Source organism: Neophocaena asiaeorientalis, unplaced genomic scaffold, assembly GCF_003031525.2.
Source record: "Neophocaena asiaeorientalis asiaeorientalis breed wild unplaced genomic scaffold, Neophocaena_asiaeorientalis_V1.1 scaffold1605, whole genome shotgun sequence".
Classification (NCBI taxonomy): domain Eukaryota; kingdom Metazoa; phylum Chordata; class Mammalia; order Artiodactyla; family Phocoenidae; genus Neophocaena; species Neophocaena asiaeorientalis.
Window position 1 is genome coordinate 6,048 of NW_020175227.1, and position 19,626 is coordinate 25,673.

General features: G+C 47.3%; 1 pseudogene; it reads left to right on the top strand.

The window, feature by feature from the left end:
* Positions 1–222: 222 nt before the first annotated feature.
* On the top strand, positions 223–19,241 carry LOC112413464 (60S acidic ribosomal protein P1 pseudogene; annotated as a pseudogene).
* Positions 19,242–19,626: the final 385 nt, after the last annotated feature.

Here is a 19,626-nt window from a genome sequence, read left to right on the forward strand (position 1 = left end):
AAAAGTAAAGAGGTGCATAGAGCCCAGTATACTTGAGGATAAGCCAGCCACTCTTTTCTCTTTCTTTTTCCCCTAAAACATCAGGCGTTTTGCTCATACTATCCTCCCATCTGGTCAGTGGTGAGAAAATAAAGTTGAAGAGGTGAGTGGGAGTGGAATTTTGTTATTTAAATTAGCCCAACACTAATATTCTCTCTTCCTGGGAGAATATGAGCTTCAAAGATGCCTGCAGCCATCGAGGTTGTCTGGACCAATGCTGCCTTCGGGAATGTTTCCTTAGATGGCATGCTGGCCATGCAGTCTGGTTCCACTGCCAGGTAGGCCTTGCCCCTGAAAGGGGGAGGGAGGGAGGAACTCACCAAAGTGTGTTCCAAAGAACTCCTTCTTAGGTGTGGAGATAAGCAGTCCACGTTACATCGCAGCCAAGGACGTTCTATTTTCCAAGACCACAGTAAGTGTCAAGAGGGAGAAACTGGACAGCTCCTTAGCTTCCCTTCCCTCTATCTGAACACCTGCTCTGTCTCCCACAGTCCTCATCACCCAAGCTAGGAAGGTGGAAGGCATCTTCAGTTCTTCTGTTCAGTGATCAGGCATTTATTACTTAGATGTACTTATTCTCACAGACACTGACCTAGCTCAAGCTGTCTTTGTCTTTCATATGTTTACTTTGGCCTCCTATTTAATCTCCTATTCCAATCTCTTACACACTGAAACTGGGGTTGCCTTCAAAAGATACTAATTAATCATGTCACTTCTCAGCTTAGCATCCTCCTGTGGCCTAAACACATTGGTCTAATTATGCATGGGCCTTTGTAATCTGACATCAGTCCACCTTGGCACCTGTCCTGCCCCCTCTCCCCTGACTGGATATATTGCCATTCCAGTGGAACACCATGTTCTTTCACATCTCAGGCCTGGCTCACAGTGTTCCCATTACCCACCTCCTCCCTCCACCCAAACACAAGACCCACTCCTGGGCTTGAAATACCCATCATGAGAAGCCCTGCCCAATCCCTCACTCCACTTTCTGCTCAGACTGTGCTGACCTGGACTGTGGCCATTAAACACCCTCTGCTTAAGTACTAGCTTCTCAGTGGCAGAGTCCGTAATTCATTTTTGCATTATAGCACTTGACACATAATAAGAACAAAGTAACTTTAGCACAATTGAATCACTTTGCCCTATGGCACAAAGCACAGCTAACATAGGGGAGATTTGCTGGAGATTTTATGTTGTTTCCACCCCAGGAATCTGCCAAACTGGAACTTCACGGCTTGTGGCTCTCTGAAGAGAAATCAGCAAAGCTTTGGAGGTGGGGCTTCCTCAGGCATTTAGTTATTGCTGATCAGAAGTCCTTTTAGCAATACTTCTCCGTGGCTAAGGAGCCCCTGAATGTGCTCAAGGCATTCAAAAGAAACTGGTTCTAAGAGCTTGGCCCACACAAGCATTCTCTCTCTAAAGCAGAAAGTTTTAAGGAGGAGATAATATATATTTATTACAACCAAAATTCTAATTACCGTCATTGCACAGACAGGAAAACCTCTGCTACTCTGGCTAACTGTGAGTGAGCCTGGTAAATGGACAATGGGTCTTCCTTACAGACTCCAGGAAGTTTTGCTAGCTTGAACTTTCTCAAAACTAATAATGCAGATAGCTAAATGAGTTTCACAATAACCGAGGCCTTTAGAAGTGGAGATACCAGGTGACGGAAATAGATTAGGGAACTGTAGAAGCCCTGTTTTGCAGTGTACGTATAAGGAAGTCTGTTTTTCAAATTAAAAAGCCCTATCTGAAAAGGAGTCAAAAGCAAATTAATTAATTCAACAAATACTCTTTGAGCATCTACTTCATATCTGCTTTTTTCCAACTGCCTCCTTTATTTTATTGCTCTCAGCTCACTTAGAACTTGGATGTTGAAGGAGCATCCAGGTTCTCTGACCCTTTATTGCCAAACTCAGTTTGAAGTCCAGCTTAGATTCATTTATTAAAAATGACATTGTTTGTGCCACTTTAATTTTGCACCTTGCACGGCACCAGTTTGGAGCATCTGTGCCTTGACACACAAAATGTCACAGGCTTTGTTATTATTGCCGGTGGCATGGGATGGGGGAAGAAGAGGAAGGTGGACTTATAAACTGTATCTTTACTAATACATTAAAACTGAGACATATAGTATCTTCACTTTATATTTGAGAAAACAGGCTCAGAGAGGTTGAACAACTTGTCTTGGTCACACAACTAATAAGTGGCATCTGGAAATTCAAACCCGAGACTGTCTTAACTCTAAAGACTTTGGCCTCCTACATCCTGCTGGCTTTAGGGGCAAGAGATGGACTTCTGTGTCATGTCCCCTGGGGAACTACCAAAATGCCTTCTAAATCATTAACTAGTGTGAGTTGTAATAATAATAATCTTTATTAAATAGTGAATAACATTTTTTTCTTTGACCTCAAGCAACTAGTATCAGAAACCTCTCTACACAGTTGCCGCTCAGTAAACTCTGATGTTCTGACAGACAAGATTTTATTCATTTATTTATTTATTTTTGATCGCACCACATGGCATGCGGAACTTCCCTGACCAGGGAACGAACCTGTGCCCCCTGCAGTGGAAGTGCAGATTCTTAACCACTGAACTACCAGGGAAAGTCCTGTCCATGTATATTTTAAATAGTGATTTTTAAATGGCTAGGGTGGAGGCAAAGAAATAACTATTGTATTGCCCAGCCTCGGAAGTAAAAGATTTAAGAAAATGGGCAAATGTTTAACTCTAGGAACCTTAGAGTATGCTCACATCCCTCCTTAGTCATAATCAGAAGCCAGTGTTTGCATTGTGCTTTTCAAATGCCTTTGAATCCTAGAGAACAATGGGTATTTCCCCACATCGCTGGGGATCTCAGGTTATCCAGCAACATTAGCATGTGTTTTATCTTGCAAAATATTACCTACAGTTTACTTATAGTCTCCTTCTCAAGACTATTGAATCGTAATGCTACAAAAGGCCTTTGAATCCTCTGTTAGGATTTCTCAACTGGATGACACAAGAATCAACTGAGGCTCTTAAAAATAGGCTACCTGGCAGTCTCCCAAGTCAATAGAAATGAAAGCAAAAATAAACAAATGGGACCTAATCAAACGTACAAGCTTTTGCACAGCAAAGGAAACCATAAACAAAGTGAAAGACAACCTACGGACTGGGAGAAAATATTTGCAAATGTTGCAACCGACAAGGGTTTAATTTCCAAAATATATGAACAGCTCATACAATTCAGTAACAAAAACACTCAAATGACCCAATCAAAAAATGTGCAGAAGACCTAAATAGACATTTCTCCAAAGAAGACATACAGATGGCCAATAGGCACATGAAAAGATGCTCATCGCTAATTATTACAGAAATGCAAATCAAAACAGTAATGAGGTACCACCTCACACTGCACAGAATGGCCATCATTAAAAAGTCTACAAATAATAAATGCTGGAGAGGCTGTGGAGAAAAGGGACCCGTCTTACACTGTTGGTGGGAATGTAAATTGGTGCAGCCACTATGGAATACAGTATGGCAGTTCCTCAATAAACTAAAAATGGGAGTTGCCATATGATCCAGCAATCCCAGTCCTGGGCATATATCCAGACAAAACCATAATTCAAAATGATACATGCACCCCTATGTTCATAGCAGCAGTATTTACGATAGCCAAAACATGGAAACAACCTAAATGTCCATTGACAGATGAATGGATAAAGAAGATGTGGTACATATATACAATGGAATATTACTCAGCCATAAAAAAGAATGAAATAATGCCATTTGCAGCAACATGGATGGACCTAGAGATTGTCATACTAAGCAAAGAAGGTCAGAAAGAGAAAAACAAAATACCATATGATATCACTTATATGTGGAATCTAAAATACAACCCAAATGAGCATATCTACGAAAATGAAACAGACTCAGACGTAGAGAACAGACTTGTGGTTGCCAAGGGTGGGGAGAATGGGGAAGGGAAGGATTGGAAGATTGAGATTAACAGATGCAAACTATCATATATAGATGGATAAACAACAAGGTCCTACTGGGTAGCACAGGAAACTATATTCAATATCCTGTGATAAACCATAATGGAAAAGAATATGAAAAAGAATGTATGTATAACTAAATCACTTTGCTATACAGAGAAATTGACACAACATTGTAATTCAACTTTACTTCAATAAAATTTTTTTTAAAAATGCTACCTAGGCCTCACTGCAGACCTGTTGAATCAGAGTTCCTGGATGGGGCTTGGGTGATTTTTTTCTTTTATTGAAATATAGTTGACGTACAATATTAGTTTTAGGTGTACAACGTAGTGCTCTGACATTTATATGCATTATGAATTGACCACCACAATGTCTAGTAAGCGTCTGTCACCATACAAAATTATTATAATATTATTGACTCTATTCCGTGCTGTACTGAGGTAAATTATATGACCAGCTAAAGCCTCAGTCACGTTGAAAAAGAGAGGAAGCAGAAGCGAGATCTGCCAACGCTGGCTTCCTGATGATCTTGACTGAGCAAACGAAGCCGCCCTGGAGATCACGTGCAGTCCAGATGTGCCTGCCACCCTCGTTCTCAAGGTGAAGCCCCTGGAGAGTTGTTAGCCCAGTGACAGCTCTGGTGCCACACTTTCCCCCCTCCTTCCTTTCCTTCCCCTGCAGCCAAGTCCAAGCAGCTGGCTGTGAGATGAGCTGACACACAACAATGAAAATTTGCCCAGGTGGAACTTCACAGGCTCCTTCTATCCCTGCTGGAGAGCAGTAGAGGCATTTGAGGTCAAGAGGCTGAGCTGGGTAGGGAGCACAGCATGATTAGCAGCAAAGGGGATGAGGGACAAACGCCAGGAACCCTCCTTCCCGCTGCTTAGTGTGTGACAAAACTGGAAGAAAGGGAAGACTTTGGGATTTACGTGAGGTCTCAAATCTTGAAGGATGCTAAATTTGTTCTCACTTGGGACCTGTAACAGGTTCAGATGCCAGATGAAAATCAGGTTCATTTCAGGTGAGTCTAAAGATTGATTTTTTTTTTTTAATTGGCATCAGGGCACAATAGATATAGTAGTTTGCAGTCCATAGTCCACTCGTAACTTGAAATTAGAAACTGAAAAGCAGTCATGTAAGTGGGAGGAGAGATTTCATTAATTCATTCAACAAATATTTCTTAACCGGCAACTGAGCAGGTTCAGTGCTAGTTGCAGACAGTACAGCTCAGAGCAAAACTCAAGTCCCTCCCCCAAGGGCGTCTCCCCCTCCCACGGTGGGGGAGGGCATGGGGAGAAGAAAAGGGCAGAGTCAGTAAGTCCAGGTATGTCTACGTTATGCACACACACCAAATAGAACAAGTGGTAAGTGCTGTGAAAAAAAGGAGGGAAAGGGCTGGCGAGAGCTGTGCGTGGGTCTGTGGGTCGGTGGTTATTTTACGTGGTGGTGGGGGACAAGGAGTGAAAGAGAGGCAGGTAGCCTTTGGGGGAGAGGGTGCTCTGCCCCACGAGACCACAGAACCTAAATGTCCGTCAGTCAAAGGCATCTACACCTAGCTGTGCCACCGTCCCTTCATGTGCTACCAGCCTCTTCATCAGATCCATGACACCCGGTCAGCCTCTTCCAGGTTGACTGGCAGACCCTCGGGTACTTTCAAGCCCCATAACAGGCCAGGTTGGTGGTCTGGTCTTGCCTCTGTCCTCCTCACTCTCCAGGGCAGGACGTCGCAGCATTGCTCCTGTCCCAAGCTCCATCTGTGACATTGATGACCCCTAACCTCTGCAGAGGAGGGGCCGTGCGGAGCCATCATACCTGCACTCCCGGTGGCCTCACGGGTCATTACCTCGAGGCTGAGGGACAGTGGCTGTGAGCTGCCAGCCTTCCCACATTTTAACTCATTCACTTCTCACTGTAGCCCTGGGAGGGATGTGTGACTTTATCATCAGTTTGCAAATAAAGAAACTTGCCCATGGCTAGAGAGAGGCAGAGTTGGGCAAGTCTTATCCACTGAAAACCCCTTTCTTTAAGGAAACAAAGCACAATTATGGAAAGTGTAAACGTCTAGGGTTTAAATAACGCCCCAAGCGTAGTCACAAGGCAAAAACGGTGACTCAGGAAAGGAGAGACGGCTTAAGTCCTCTTAAGTGCTGGCCATCGGTTGGCACAAAAAAGGATTCAGTGCGGAGCACTTCGCTATGGGAGAGAGCCATTTAATACACGTGTGGATAACTTCGTTCATTTATTTTTCTGTTGCTAAAGGAATTTGTAGAAATTTACAGCAAGGCAGCAGAAAGGTATATGAGTCATCCATAATCTTGCTTTTCAGAGACTACCACTATTAACAGCTGTCAAATATCTGCCTCTAAGATTTTCTCTCATCAGATGGATTGGGGTGATTTTTGTCCCTGGTCAGATGTTAACATTACTTCCCCATGAAGCAGGCCTTTTTGGGGTCCTGTCCCAGTGACCCACCTTCATTCCTACAAAGAATGACTCCCCAATGTGAAAGTGAGGCAGGAGATAGATGGGCTCCAGGCTAGACACTTACAACTGGCCTCCTGTTCACACTTCTTGGGGTGAGAAGAAGATGGGCTCCAGGCCGGACATTCATTACCAGCCCCCTGTTTACATTTCCTGAAGCAAGAGACAAACGGGCTCCAGGACCACATATTTAGGACCAGACTCCTGTCTGTATTTCCAGATCTGCACCTCAGTATAAAAACCAGCAACAGAAATAGGGTAAATAACCAGACATTAGACATTTTTATGGCAGGGTTAGAGTAGGACTAATTAAAAGATCAAGAGGTCATACATTTCCCATCCTTGGGGCAAGGGAAACATTGCAGGTGCACAGAAAGACTCCTTGGGGGCAAAAAGGAGAGGGCGCCACTCCATGATATGTGATGCTAAGGCCGCCCCATAGACCTCTGGGCTATAATCCATCTTGGAAAAAAGTTGCGCATGCATGTTCGAGAGGGTCCTGAGGCAGATCAGGTGTGGAAAAAGAAACCAGATAATTGGCCAAAGGTAAACAAAGACCCGGAAGAACTGCCTTATATAGATGACTTCAACGCCTCTTTACTGAGCTTCTCATTAGGGAGGATGCCCACACCCTTTCTCTCTGGGTTTGCATCTCTGCCTTGCTTCTGTCTTAAGTAAACAAACTGTTTCTCTGTGTGCTCTCCCACTTGTGCTGTGTCTCTAATAATAAACTTTGTATCTGTTTTTACAGTTTTTGCCTCGTGAGAAATGCATTTTTCACTGGGGGCAGGAGCCAGGGGTTATGGTGGCTAGGATTCCTGGTTTGCATCCAGGCTACCCAGGTTCCATTCCTGGGCAGGGAACTAAGATCTCTCTTCACGCCACCACTCACTGCTGCCTCTCCGAGATCCAAAGGGCACCCTGGCGACACCTGACTCCAAGGCCCTGGGACCAGAATCCTTTTGCTCTGTCTCTTACTGGGAGGCCCATCTCTTAAGAAGCCCCTGCAGAGAAGGGCACCTCATTGCTTTGCAGGCCGGCCCAGGCCTTTCTGAGGCCATTCTGATTGTTGGAAAGCTTTTCTCTCTTAGAGGTAGACTCCAGGTGAGGTCTCATCATTAACACAGCACGCTGGATGGGTAACCCAAGTTGCACTAAGTTTCTTTTTTTTGTCTTTTTTTGTTTTTTAATCACCTTCCTTGCAGCCAGTTTTTAAAAATCCAAGATGTTTCTTACATGAACTACTTGATATCATCTTTCTCAGTCAGCTGTGGCTGCCTTAACAAAATAGCACCAACTGGGGGGCTTAAACAATAGACACTTATTTCTCACAGTGCTGGAGGCTGGGAAGTCCAAGACCAAGGTGCCGGCAAGGTAGGTTTCATTCTGACACCTCCCCTCTTGGCTTGTGGAGGTCACCACCTCACCATGTGCTCACATGACCTCTTTTGTGTGAGTGGAGAGAGGAAGCTCTGGTATCTCCCCTCATAAGGGCGCTAATTCCATCATGAAGGCTCCCCACACCCACCTCACAACCTCATCTAAACTTTATACCTCTCGGACTTCCCTGGTGACACGGTGGTTAGGAATCTGCCTGCCAATGCAGGGGACACGGGTTCGAGCCGTGGCCTGGGAAGGTCCCACATGCTGCGGAGCAACTAAGCCTGTGCGCCACAACTACTGAAGCCCACGTGCCACAACTGCTGAAGCCTACACACCTACAGCCCGTGCTCTGCAACAAGAGAAGCCACCACAATGAGAAGCCCGTGCACCGCAAGGAAGAGTAGCCCCTGCTCTCTGCAACTAGAGAAAGCCCACGCACAGCAACGAAGACCCAGCACAGCCAAAAAGAAAGAAATAATAAAATAAACTTAATACCTTTCCAGGCCCCACCACCTAGTGCCATCACATTGGGGCTTAGGGCTTCAACATATCAGTCTCAAGGGGACACAAACATTGAGTCCATAGCACCATGCCAGGTCTGCCAACCCTGAATGATTTTGTGAACCAACCCTCATCAAGAAAGAATGGCTTTTGAAAGGTCTGTAAAGTGAGGGCTGCCAACCAGCTTCTCTGGACTCCATTCTAGGATTGTCTGCCTTATGCTGGCCTTTCTGGGACAGACCCCTCCCACCCATGTCCTCTGCCTGGCTCTTGTTTATAGAAAAACTTTATCCTCCTAGGCCTTCCCTGAGTTCTAAAGAATAAATTTAATCAGAGAAGTGAGAAAATGCAGAAGCAAAGGAAGACAGTCAAGCAAGACAAAATAATAATAGTTTAGCCACTAAACAAGGTCAGGGATCTTTAGTTTCTCCTCAAGAGCTATAGATAATACTCTGAGCCATGTCGTTTGAGCTGTTTTGCAGATACTGAATCCCCACCAGGTGGAAGAAGTTAACTGGATGCTGCCCTCAAGCACACAGACCCCAGAACCAGAAGGTGGGTGATGTTGACTCCTGATGACCTCACCACCAACCCATCAGAAGAGTGTCCATGAGCTGATCGGGACCCAACCCTCCCTTATCCTGTCTAAAAACCTTTCCTGGGCTTCCCTGGTGGCGCAGCGGTTGAGAGTCCACCTGCCGATGCAGGGGACATGGGTCCGTGCCCCGGTCCGGGAAGATCCCACATGCCGCGGAGCGGCTGGGCCCGTGAGCCATGGCCGCTGAGCCTGTGCGTCCGGAGCCTGTGCTCTGCAACAGGAGAGGCCACAACAGTGAGAGACCCGCATAGCACACACACACAAAAAACCACCTTTCCTGATAGCCTTCAGGTAGTGTGGGCCTTTTAAGCACTAGCCACCTGGACTCCTTGCTTGGAGCCCAGCAGTAAATGCATACTTTCCTTCACCACAACCCTGTATCAGCATATTGGCTTCATTGGGTGAGCAGGCCCAAGTTTGGTTCAGTAACAATGCCGTGCTCCATGTATCCAAACCGTCTTGGAAGCCAGTTAAATACTTATTACTCAGCAAAAGTTTAGTGAGCACTTCCAGGCTCTGTAGGAGAGCTGGGGACACGGTGGCAAACAGACAAATACGGCTTCTGCTCTCACAAAGCCCATGTGATGGTTCATGACTGAACTGAACAAAATATCTGGATAGGATGATTTCTGGTGGAGAGGCATACTAGGAAGAAAATAAGGGAAATGGGCACAGGCAGATCCCAGTTTTGGAGCCTGAAGCTTATTTGGGGACCCTCTTTTAGAAAAAGAATACATGGGCTATTAGTTTCCCAGGGCTGCCATAACAAAGTATCACAAACTGGGAGCCTCAACAATTCTCTCACGGTTCTGGAGGCTAGAAATCCAAGGTGTCGGTTCCTTCAGACGGCTCTGAGGTCGCATGCGTTCAGGCCTCTCTCCAGTCATTCCTTAGCTGGTAGATGCACCCCCCCGTCCTCACCTTCACATGGCATTGTCCCTGTGTTGACGTCTTCTTCTAAGTCTTGTTGGATCAGGGCCCCACTCCTCCAGCATGACCTTGTCTTCTTTATTTTTTTAATTTTTATTTTATGTTGAAGTATAGTTGATTAACAACGTTGTGTTAGTTTCAGGTGTACAGCAAAGTGATTCTGTTTTACATATACATGTATCCTTTTTCAAATTCTTTTCCCATTTAGGATATTACAGAATACTGAGCAGCGTTCCCTGTGCTATACAGTAGGTCCTTGTTGGTCATCTATTTTATATATAGCAGTGTATATATGTCAGTCCCAAAGTCCCAATTTATTCCCACCCCCCGCCAGCATGACCTCATCTTGGCTAATCACATCCACAATGACCCTATGTCCAATAAGTTCCAATTCTGAGGTATGGGCGCTAGGACTTCAATGTGTCTTTTTTGGGGGGCACGATTCAACCCCCAACACAAGGCTAGGGCTCCTCCAGGGCTTGCAGGGGGCCTGTGCCAGCAGGGGGCTCTGAGGTGTAAGCTTCTTCAGCATGGCAGCAGCTCTACCCCTGGGATGTGGGTGGCAAACTGTGTGGCGAGGGGCCCAGCAGACCCATCAGTGCCCCTCCTGTCCTCTCCACCCACTCTGGAGATCCCAGTCCCCCGTTTGCAGAAGCCCTCCTGGGTCTCTCAAGGGCTTCCTCTGCCCCCAGCCCCAGCAGACTAGAAGTGGCCTCAGGAGAATCCACTAGCCAGAGAGGAACAGGGGTTGGTGAATGTACACCTCAGCCTCTTCCTCCCTCAGACGGACTTTTTTTTTTTTTTGGTACGCGGGCCTCTCACCGCTGTGCCCCCTCCCGTTGCGGAGCACAGGCTCCGGATGCGCAGGCTCAGCGGCCATGGCTCACGGGCCCAGCCGCTCCGCGGCATGTGGGATCTTCCCAGACCGGGGCACGAACCCGCGTCCTCTGCATCGGCAGGCGGACTCTCAACCACTGCGCCACCAGGGAAGCCCCAGAGGGACTTTTTAAAAGATCTTTTATCGTAAGTGCAGATGCAGAAAAACACAGCGAAGACATCCAGGGCTTCTTGAACTACTCTAAGGCAGACACCCCGTAACCACTGGTGGGACATTGTGCGGTGTGGTCCGTCCAGTCTCAGGAGCCGCAGCACCAAGGTGACCTTTATCTGACTTATTTCCCCATCTCTTCGTCGTGCTCCTGGGACCACCTTCCAAATAAGTGGCTTGCACCGAATTCTGGTCTCTGGGTCCGCTTTGGGGGAAACTCAAAAACAGGCAGTTGGTAAGGAAAGGCCTCTTTAAAGAGATGGCATCTGAGGCGAGACCTGGGTGTTGAGAAGGCGTTGGCCATGCAGGGACGCGGCCTAGTGTTGAGGGGCGGCAGGGTGCAGGGAGGCGGGACACGACGACCGCAGAGGCCCCAGGACAGTGGGCCTGGGGGTGTACGGGGAACAAAAGGAAGCCCGGTGTGGCTGCAGCACAGGCACGGGAGAGGCAGCGGAAGCCTGGAAATCCTGCGTGTGTGTGTGTGTGTGTGTCTGTGCTGTGCGTCCGCAGGTATGCGAGTCACGTGGGAGGTGGGGTGAGGGCCCCTGTGGGGAGAGGCCGCCTCCTTCTTCCCTTTCCACCCCTGCGGGCTGACACGTCCCCACACACACAGGAAGCTGTGTTTCGAAAACCCCATTTCACGTACCCATTCGAGTCCCGCGACAAGTATCTATTCAGATCAGGTCGTTAGGAACCAAATCGTCTGAACAGCTGCGCTAAGTGCGGAGAACCCTGAGTAACCGGGACCCAGCTTCAGCTCCCCCGTGTTGGCTAATGATGGAAACACAGTTGCGGTTGCCCAATAGCGGCTCCGAAGCTGGGGCACCGCTTCCAGTAGAACAATTGGCAGCTATTTAATAAGCCCCAGCTGCAAAGGGGGAATGAGTCAGGGTGTTGAAAGCTGCCCTCACCTGAAGCTGCGGTGGGTGTGGCTCCCTCTCTGACTAATTATTACCTGCCTTTGTTACTCTAGTGTGAGACAGGCCTGCTGTGGAATGCTGGTGGTGTGGATTGACAAACCCAGTGATGAGTTTTGCTGAAAAGAGGAAACCACTCAAGTCAAACTTATAGAGACAGGAAGTAGAATGACAGGTGCCAGGGGCTGGGGGAGGGTGGCTTGTTCAATGGGTACAGACTTTCAGCTCTGTAAGATGAAACGGCTCTGGAGATTGGTTGTACAACAATGTGAATGTACTTAATACTACTTAAGAATGGTTAAGAAGGTAAATTTTGTTATGTGAACTTTACTACAATTAAACAGAAAAAATTCTTGGGCTTCCCTGGTGGCGCAGTGGTTGAGAGTCCGCCTGCTGATGCAGGGGACACGGGTTCGTGCCCCGGTCCGGGAAGATCCCACATGCCGCAGAGCGGCTGGGCCCGTGAGCCATGGCTGCTGAGCCTGCGTGTCCAGAGCCTGTGCTCCACAACGGGAGAGGCCGCAACAGTGAGAGGCCCATGTACCGCAAAAAAAAAAAAAAAAGTGAGCTCCAGGCCACAGGCTCCTGTTCTGACTTCTGCTTAAGCACCCTGTGGTCCCGTCAAATGTGGAAATAACTTGAGGGGGTTACAGGCTATGCCACCCATCCCCACTCCCACCCTTTTGGGTGCCACCATGTCGCTGGGCCTGCTGCCCAAATTCCTGGGAGTGTTGGAATTGATATTATCTGTAAATAAACTTCACACATTACACTAATTAGGAGAGGGCTCTGAATTCAAGGAAAATGTTCATTGTAAATCCAAATGCAAAACTCATGGACTTTGAATTTAGACACTAGACTTGAGCTGACTGTGGCTTTAGACAAGTTACTTATGCTTTCCTATTCGTTTTCTTGGCTGCGAAATGAGGCTGATACCAATGGGAAGATTAACAGGGCATGAAGAGACCAGCCCAGGCAACAGCCCAGTGCCTGGCACATGGCAGGACCCCCGTCACTATTGGCAGCCCCCCAGTTAGGGTTCTCTGGGAACAAGTAGGTTTATCGCCCTTTCGTCCTCAGAAAGTTTGGCTTCTTACCGTATCATTCTGTGAAGTAGATTAAATTCTTCCTACACCTGTGCTTACATTATGCATTTACTCAGTAAACGTTTACAGAGCCTGGGTAACCCTCAGGGCAGGCAGGTCCAAATGGGTCTGGAGCAATGTCACTTTTCCCTAGAAGTTCAACCATGGGCCTAAGCTAGTTGCAGAGACAGCTTGTGGCATCGTTAGGTGTTTCTCCCTGGAATATGAGGAGGAGAATGGGGAGCGGGTGGGCTTCAGCCTTTATGGTAGAGCATTCAGAGACCCCAGGATTCCAAACTGCATGGCACTGTAGCCCAACACCCTTGCTTCACACACGAACAAACAGAGGTTCTTCAGAGATAAGTAAGTAACTTCAGTCATGAAGCCTCTATGCTGTGTGGGCTAGGGCTTGGGCTTGGGAACAAGCTACTTAAGGTCTGGGTTCTGGGAGATAAAAAGCTGGCTAGCCTGAAGCAAGTTACCTAACTTCTTGGATTCTCTGTTTCCTCCTCCTGTAAATGGAAGTAAGATTACCGACTTTACATTGTGAGATTTAAAAGGAAATAATGATGCTAAATTGAAATAAGACACTGGGACTTCCCTGGTGGCATCGTGGTTAAGCAAGACTCCGAATTCCCAATGCAGGGGACCCGGGTTCTGCCCCTGCTCAGGGAACTAAGATCCCACATGCATGCTGCAACCAAGAGTTCTCATGCCACAACTAAGGAGCCCACGAGCCGCAACTAAGACCTGGAGCAACCAAATAAATAAACAAATATTAAAAAAACAAACAAACACTTAACCATTCTTGTCAGGATGTAGGGTTTTTATTTTAGAAAAGAAAGAAAGAAAAGACAGTGACTTTCCTAATACATGATCACTCTTTTTTTTTTTAGTTAATTAATTTATTTTGGGCTGTTTTGGGTCTTCGTTGCTGCGCGTGGGCTTTCTCTACTTGCAGAGAGCAGGGACTACTCTTCATTGCGGTACGCGGGCTTCTCATTGCAGTGGCTTCTCTTGTTGTGGAGCACGGGCTCTAGGTGCACGGGCTTCAGTAGTTGTGGCATGTGGGCTCAGTCGTTGTGGCTCACGGGCTCTAGAGAGCAGGCTCAGTAGTTGTGGCGCATGGGCTTAGTTGCTCCTTGGCACGTGGGATCTTCCCAGACCAGGGCCAGAACCCATGTCCCCTGCATTGGCAGGCGGATTCTTAACCACTGCGCCACCAGGGAAGTCCCTATGATCACTCTTATCTCTGATCCTTTAAGAAAGGAGACAACAAAGGGATCAAAGGGATGAGTGAGACCATCGGAGTCCACCCAGGCACCTCCCAGGGAGCCTGGCCCGAGAGCTCAGGGGTGGAGGAATCTCACACATAGTTTGAGAGATCTCCTGACTCTACAAAGGAAGAGAATCAGGGACTCTAGATCAGTTAGCTAGGCCAACTCAGTTCCCAAAGGACTAAGGAGGTTTTTGGAATTTGACTTTTGCCCTTTCCTCTGGCCCAGCTCCTCCCTCTGGTGGAAACAAACAGCTCTGGTCAAACTGCTTTAGACCCAGCTTGTCTGGTGGCCCTGGGCTGGGGGCCCCAGAGGGAATCGGGTACTCTGAAAAGAAAGAATGAAATCTTCAGGAATTTGATGAATCTGTCATTCAGAGTTGATTTTTGGTGAATCCTCTTGCTTTTATTTATCTGCTTTTGAGAAGGTAGCTGGAGATGAAAAACTTTCTTTTACGAAATCGAGGGATGGCAGAGTTTGAATTAGAATCTGCGGTTGTTTTCAACTCTAAAAGTCGTTAAAGTCGAGTGCAGTGGGTGAGCTACCAGATTTACTTCTGAGCCTGTGAAGAGAGAGCGGCGACCCCAGCGGGGGCACTTGGTCGGGTGTGCACGGAACCAAGGGGACATGCAGGGTTTAGAAGCCTGGCTGGTTAGGCCAGTGCTTTCATTGTCAGCGCTGAAACAGACATGACCAAGCATGGAAAGGTGATATGAAAGTGCTTTCACTCAAGACAACAGCAGAAAAGAACCACTTTCTGGCACACTTAAGGCCCAGCCTGGAGGGGAAACCAGTTGTCAAGACGTGTGGTTATTAAATCAACTAGACTCCAATAAAAATTTTTAAAATAAATAAAATTTGCTTGCAAAATTGTAAAAAAAAAAAAAAAAAAAAAGATGTGTGGTTATGGCTAAGATCGGAGACTGCTGTTCAGGGGGCTGGAAACCTCAACCCTACCCTCCATGTGCCAAAAAAATCTCAGCTCATAAGTGGGAAGGAAATTGGAGGCTTCAACCACTGTGAAACAAAGGGCTATCCCTTTCCCTTTTTGACCAATGAAGGGTTACTCTGGGTCCAAGGGCCTGTTCCAGCAGCCTTGCATAATGACCGCACAGGGGAGGAATATTAGTGGCCCTCCTTGGATTAGTGAATTGCTGACCTACAAGGAACCCAACATTGAGGCCAACTCTATTCCTCCAGGTCATTTCACGATGCAACGATTCTGTGCCTTTGCTGAGGATTACAAATACAGGGATGTGTGCCTGGTAACACGTAATCCACTCTTTTTTTTTCTTTTTTGTTTTTGCTATGTTTGGGTCTTCATTGCTGCACGTGGGCTTTCTCTAGTTGTGGCGAGCGGGGGCTACTCTTCGTTTGCAGCGCACAGGCTTCTCATTGCGGTGGTTTCTATTGTTGTGGAGCATGGGCTCCAGGCACGCGGGCTCAGTAGTTGTGGCTTGCGGGCTTAGTTGCTCCGCGGCATGTGGGATCTTCCCAGACCAGGGATCGAACCCACGTCTTCTGCATTGGCAGGTGGATTCTTAACCACTGTGCCAGCAGGGAAGTCCACGTAATCCACTCTTAACTCTAGAAATGCTGCCTGGGTTTCTTTGGGTTCTGTCTTTTGAAGAAAATTCTAAGTGTATGCCCCAGACCCCCTCGGACCCCTTCGTTTTGATCTTCGTGTGCCAGTTCACACACGCCTGTTATAGCAGCTACCTCTGAGCAGCAGTGATGCATTCACTTGTCAGCATCTGAAAGCTTCCCCTCTGCTGGGTCCAGTTATTTGCTTTATGAACCATCTGCCAATTTGGATTAAATTCGGCAAAAACAAACTCCATTTTCAGATGACGCTCCCCATTCTTCTTCTTCCTCTACCATGTCATCAATTTTCCAACCAAAAAGTACCGGCATGCTCTGACCTGCATATCCTTCTGTTGTCAAATCCTGCTCCTTTTTCCAACGGGGACCCTCCCTGGGCTGTTACCACACTCTGTTTTGCTAATCCCCATCGCAGACCTCACCCTCAGCCCGGTGGGGATCTCTGGCTTTGATGTCTTCAGGTCTCTGCTGCCACCTCTCCTCCACTCTGAGCCCCCGTTGCAGGTGCCACCCTCATCCTTGTCCTATCTCAGAATCAGATACACCGAGACGGTCTCAGGGGTTTAGTGCTGTTGGGTTTCTGAGGGTAAAGATTTTTCAGGGCCTTCCCAGCCCTAGGGTTAGACTATCCTTGCTTCATTTCAAATGACTAAGGCTCCTGGAGAGTTTTCCTAAGAAGACAAGAAATAACACATTTCCCTCCTTATCCAAGCAAAGTAACTTCTGAGTCAGCTGTGCCAGTGGAACAGCAAGAGCACAGGCGTGGACAGCCCCGCTGCTTGCAGCGCACACCCTCACGCTGATCTCTTGGAACCTCCGTGTCTTCATGTGAGCATGTGGGATATGGTATCTCTCTCCCCCAGGCCAACATGGATTAAAAGGCGAGCCCGTGGGGACAGTCTGGCAGAGTTCAGACACTGATCAACGGCACTGTTTTGTGCCCTCCATTCAGTTCCAGCCACGTCGTGACTCTCCTATGTAAGGCACTGAGTCCTTTGTTACTGAATTCTTTCTTTTTTAAAAAAATTTTATTGGAGTACAGTTGACTTACAATGTTGTGTATGTTTCAGGTGTACAGGAAAGTGATTTTTCCCATAGAGGTCATTACAGAGTATTGAGTAGAGGTCCCTGTGCTATACAGTAGCTCCTTGTTAGTCATCTATTTTACATACAGTAGTGTGTGTTTGTTAATCCCAATCTCCTAATTTATTGCTTCCCCTCATGTTTCCCCTTTGGTAACCATGAATTTTATTTCGAGATCTGTGAGTCTGTTTTGTAGAAAAGTTCATTCGTATTATTTTTTTAACATCATGTAAGTTTCAGGTATACAACAAAGTGATTCACAATTTTTATTTATTTAAAAATATTTATTTATTTTTGGCAGTGCCAGGTCTTAATTGCGGCACGCGGGATTTTTCATTGTAGCACACGGGCTTCTCTCTAGTTGTGGTGCATGGGCTTAGTTGCTCTGCAGCACGTGGGATCTTAGTTCCCTGACTAGGATCGAGCCCACATCCCCTGCCTTGGAAGGCGGATTCTTAGCCACTGGACCAGGGAAGTCCCATTTGTATCATTTTTATATTAGATCCCACATATAAGTGATATAATACGATGTTTGTCTTTCTCTGACTTACTTCACTTAGTATGATAATCTCTGGGTCCATCCATGTTGCTGCAAATGGCTTTTTTTTTTTTTGCGGTACGCGGGTCTCTCACTGTTGTGGCCTCTCCTGTTGCAGAGCACAGGCTCCGGACGCACAGGCTCAGCGGCCATGGCTCACGGGCCCAGCCGCTCTGCGGCATGTGGGATCCTCCCGGACTGGGGCATGAACTCGTGTCCCCTGCATCGGCAGGTGGACTCTCAACAACTGTGCCACCAGGGAAGCCCTTTTTTTTTTTTCTTTTTTTAATTTATTGTATTTATTTAGTTTTGGCTGTGTTGGGTCTTCGTTGCTGCACGCGGGCTTTCTCAAGTTGCGTCGAGCGGGGGCTACTCTTCATTGCGGTGCACAGGCTTTTCATTGCCGTGGCTTCTCTTGTTGTGGAGCACGGGCTCCAGGTGCGCGGGCTGCAGTAGTTGTGGCACACAGGCTTAGTTGGTCCGCGGCATGTGGGATCTTCCCAGACCAGGGCTTGAACCCGTGTCCCCTGCATTGGCAGGCAGATTCTTAACCACTGCGCCACCAGGGAAGCCCAAATGGCTTTATTACTGAATTCTAATTCCATTTGCATATCCCAGCACTAGAGCATCAGCTCCTTAACTGGGGACCATGATTTGTCTTTGCATCCTCTCTGCCTAATGCAGTGCCTGGCCAAGTACCTGTAGAATGAATAAGTAAGTGCATTTTTACTTTGGATTTAAACCTTAGTGTTTCATATTAGAATTTAGATGGGCTGTTTCCTCAGCTTCTGCTAAAATGCTTGATCTTTCCAAGGAAGCTAAGGCAGTGTTGAAGTGAGGCCCTCATTTCTGGGGGCACCTGTACCTGGCAGCCGCCCACTCGGCACACACCCCTCCACAGCCTCCGTCTCCAAGCTCACCTGAATCTACCCAACCCTTATCCTGCAGGAGGATGAGATGACACTAACGTAGGGTATGATCAACGCCCTCATTAAAGCAGCCAGTGTGAATGTTGAACCTTTCTGGCCAGGTTTGTTTGCAAAGGCCCTGGCCAATGTCAACACCAAGACGCTTATCTGCAGCCTAGGGCTAGTGGCCCTGCCCAGCAGGAGGTCCTGCCCCTGATGGAGGACAAAATGGGAGCAAAGAAAGAAGGCTCTGAGGAGTCTGACAATGTCATAGGCTTTGGTCTTTTTGATTAAATCTCCTTTGTATTATGTTCAATAAAAAGCTGACCTCTTAAAAGAAAATAAAAAAGAATTTTAGATCGTTAAGTCAAAAACCCCCAGAGATCTAGCCAGAACTGCTGGCACACAGGAAGGGATGGACAAGACAGTGGAACGAAAGCACATCTGGTAACGCATGGGAACTATGTTTTCCTTCCCGCTCCCATTGCAGGACTAGGCTCATTAGACAAGCCCTGTGAAGCACGGTCAAGAGTCTGGTCTCTGGAGTCACTGTCTCAATCTCAGATCCTGTCTCTGCAACTCACTAAGTGTGACCTTGAGCCAGCTACTCTCTGAGCCTGTCTTCTCGTCTATAAAATGAAGATATTAATAGTACTACCTACATCACAGACATACTGAGAATGAAATAAGGTAATGCATAAACTTAGTTCAGGGCTCAGTGAATAAGAATTCTCAATAAATGGCCACAGTGTTCAGTGGACTGAATACACACTCACTTAAAGGTTATTCAAATGCCCTCCATCTTTTTTTTTTAATTAATTTTTGGCTGCGTTGGGTCTTCATTGCTGCACGCGGGCTTTCTCTAGTTGCGGCGAGCGGGGGCTACTCTTCGTTGCGGCGCACGGAGTTCTCATTGTGGTGGCTTCTCTTGTTGCGGAGCACGGGCTCTAAGTGCGTGGGCTCAGTAGTTGTGGCTCGCGGGCTCTAGAGCGCAGGTTCCGTAGTTGTGGTGCACGGGCTTAGTTGCTCTGCGGCATGTGGGATCTTCCTGGACCAGGGCTCGAACCCGTGTCCCCTGCATTGGCAGGTGGATTCTTAACCACTGCACCACTAGGGAAGCCCTTGTTTCTGTTTTCAATGAAAAGCTTCTCAAGTTTAAGGATAGCCTCTGTCGGTCTCTCTCCATTCATTAAGCACTTACTTTGAGCCAAGCACTGTTCTTGTTAGCGTTGGGGAACAGAGAAATAAAAGGT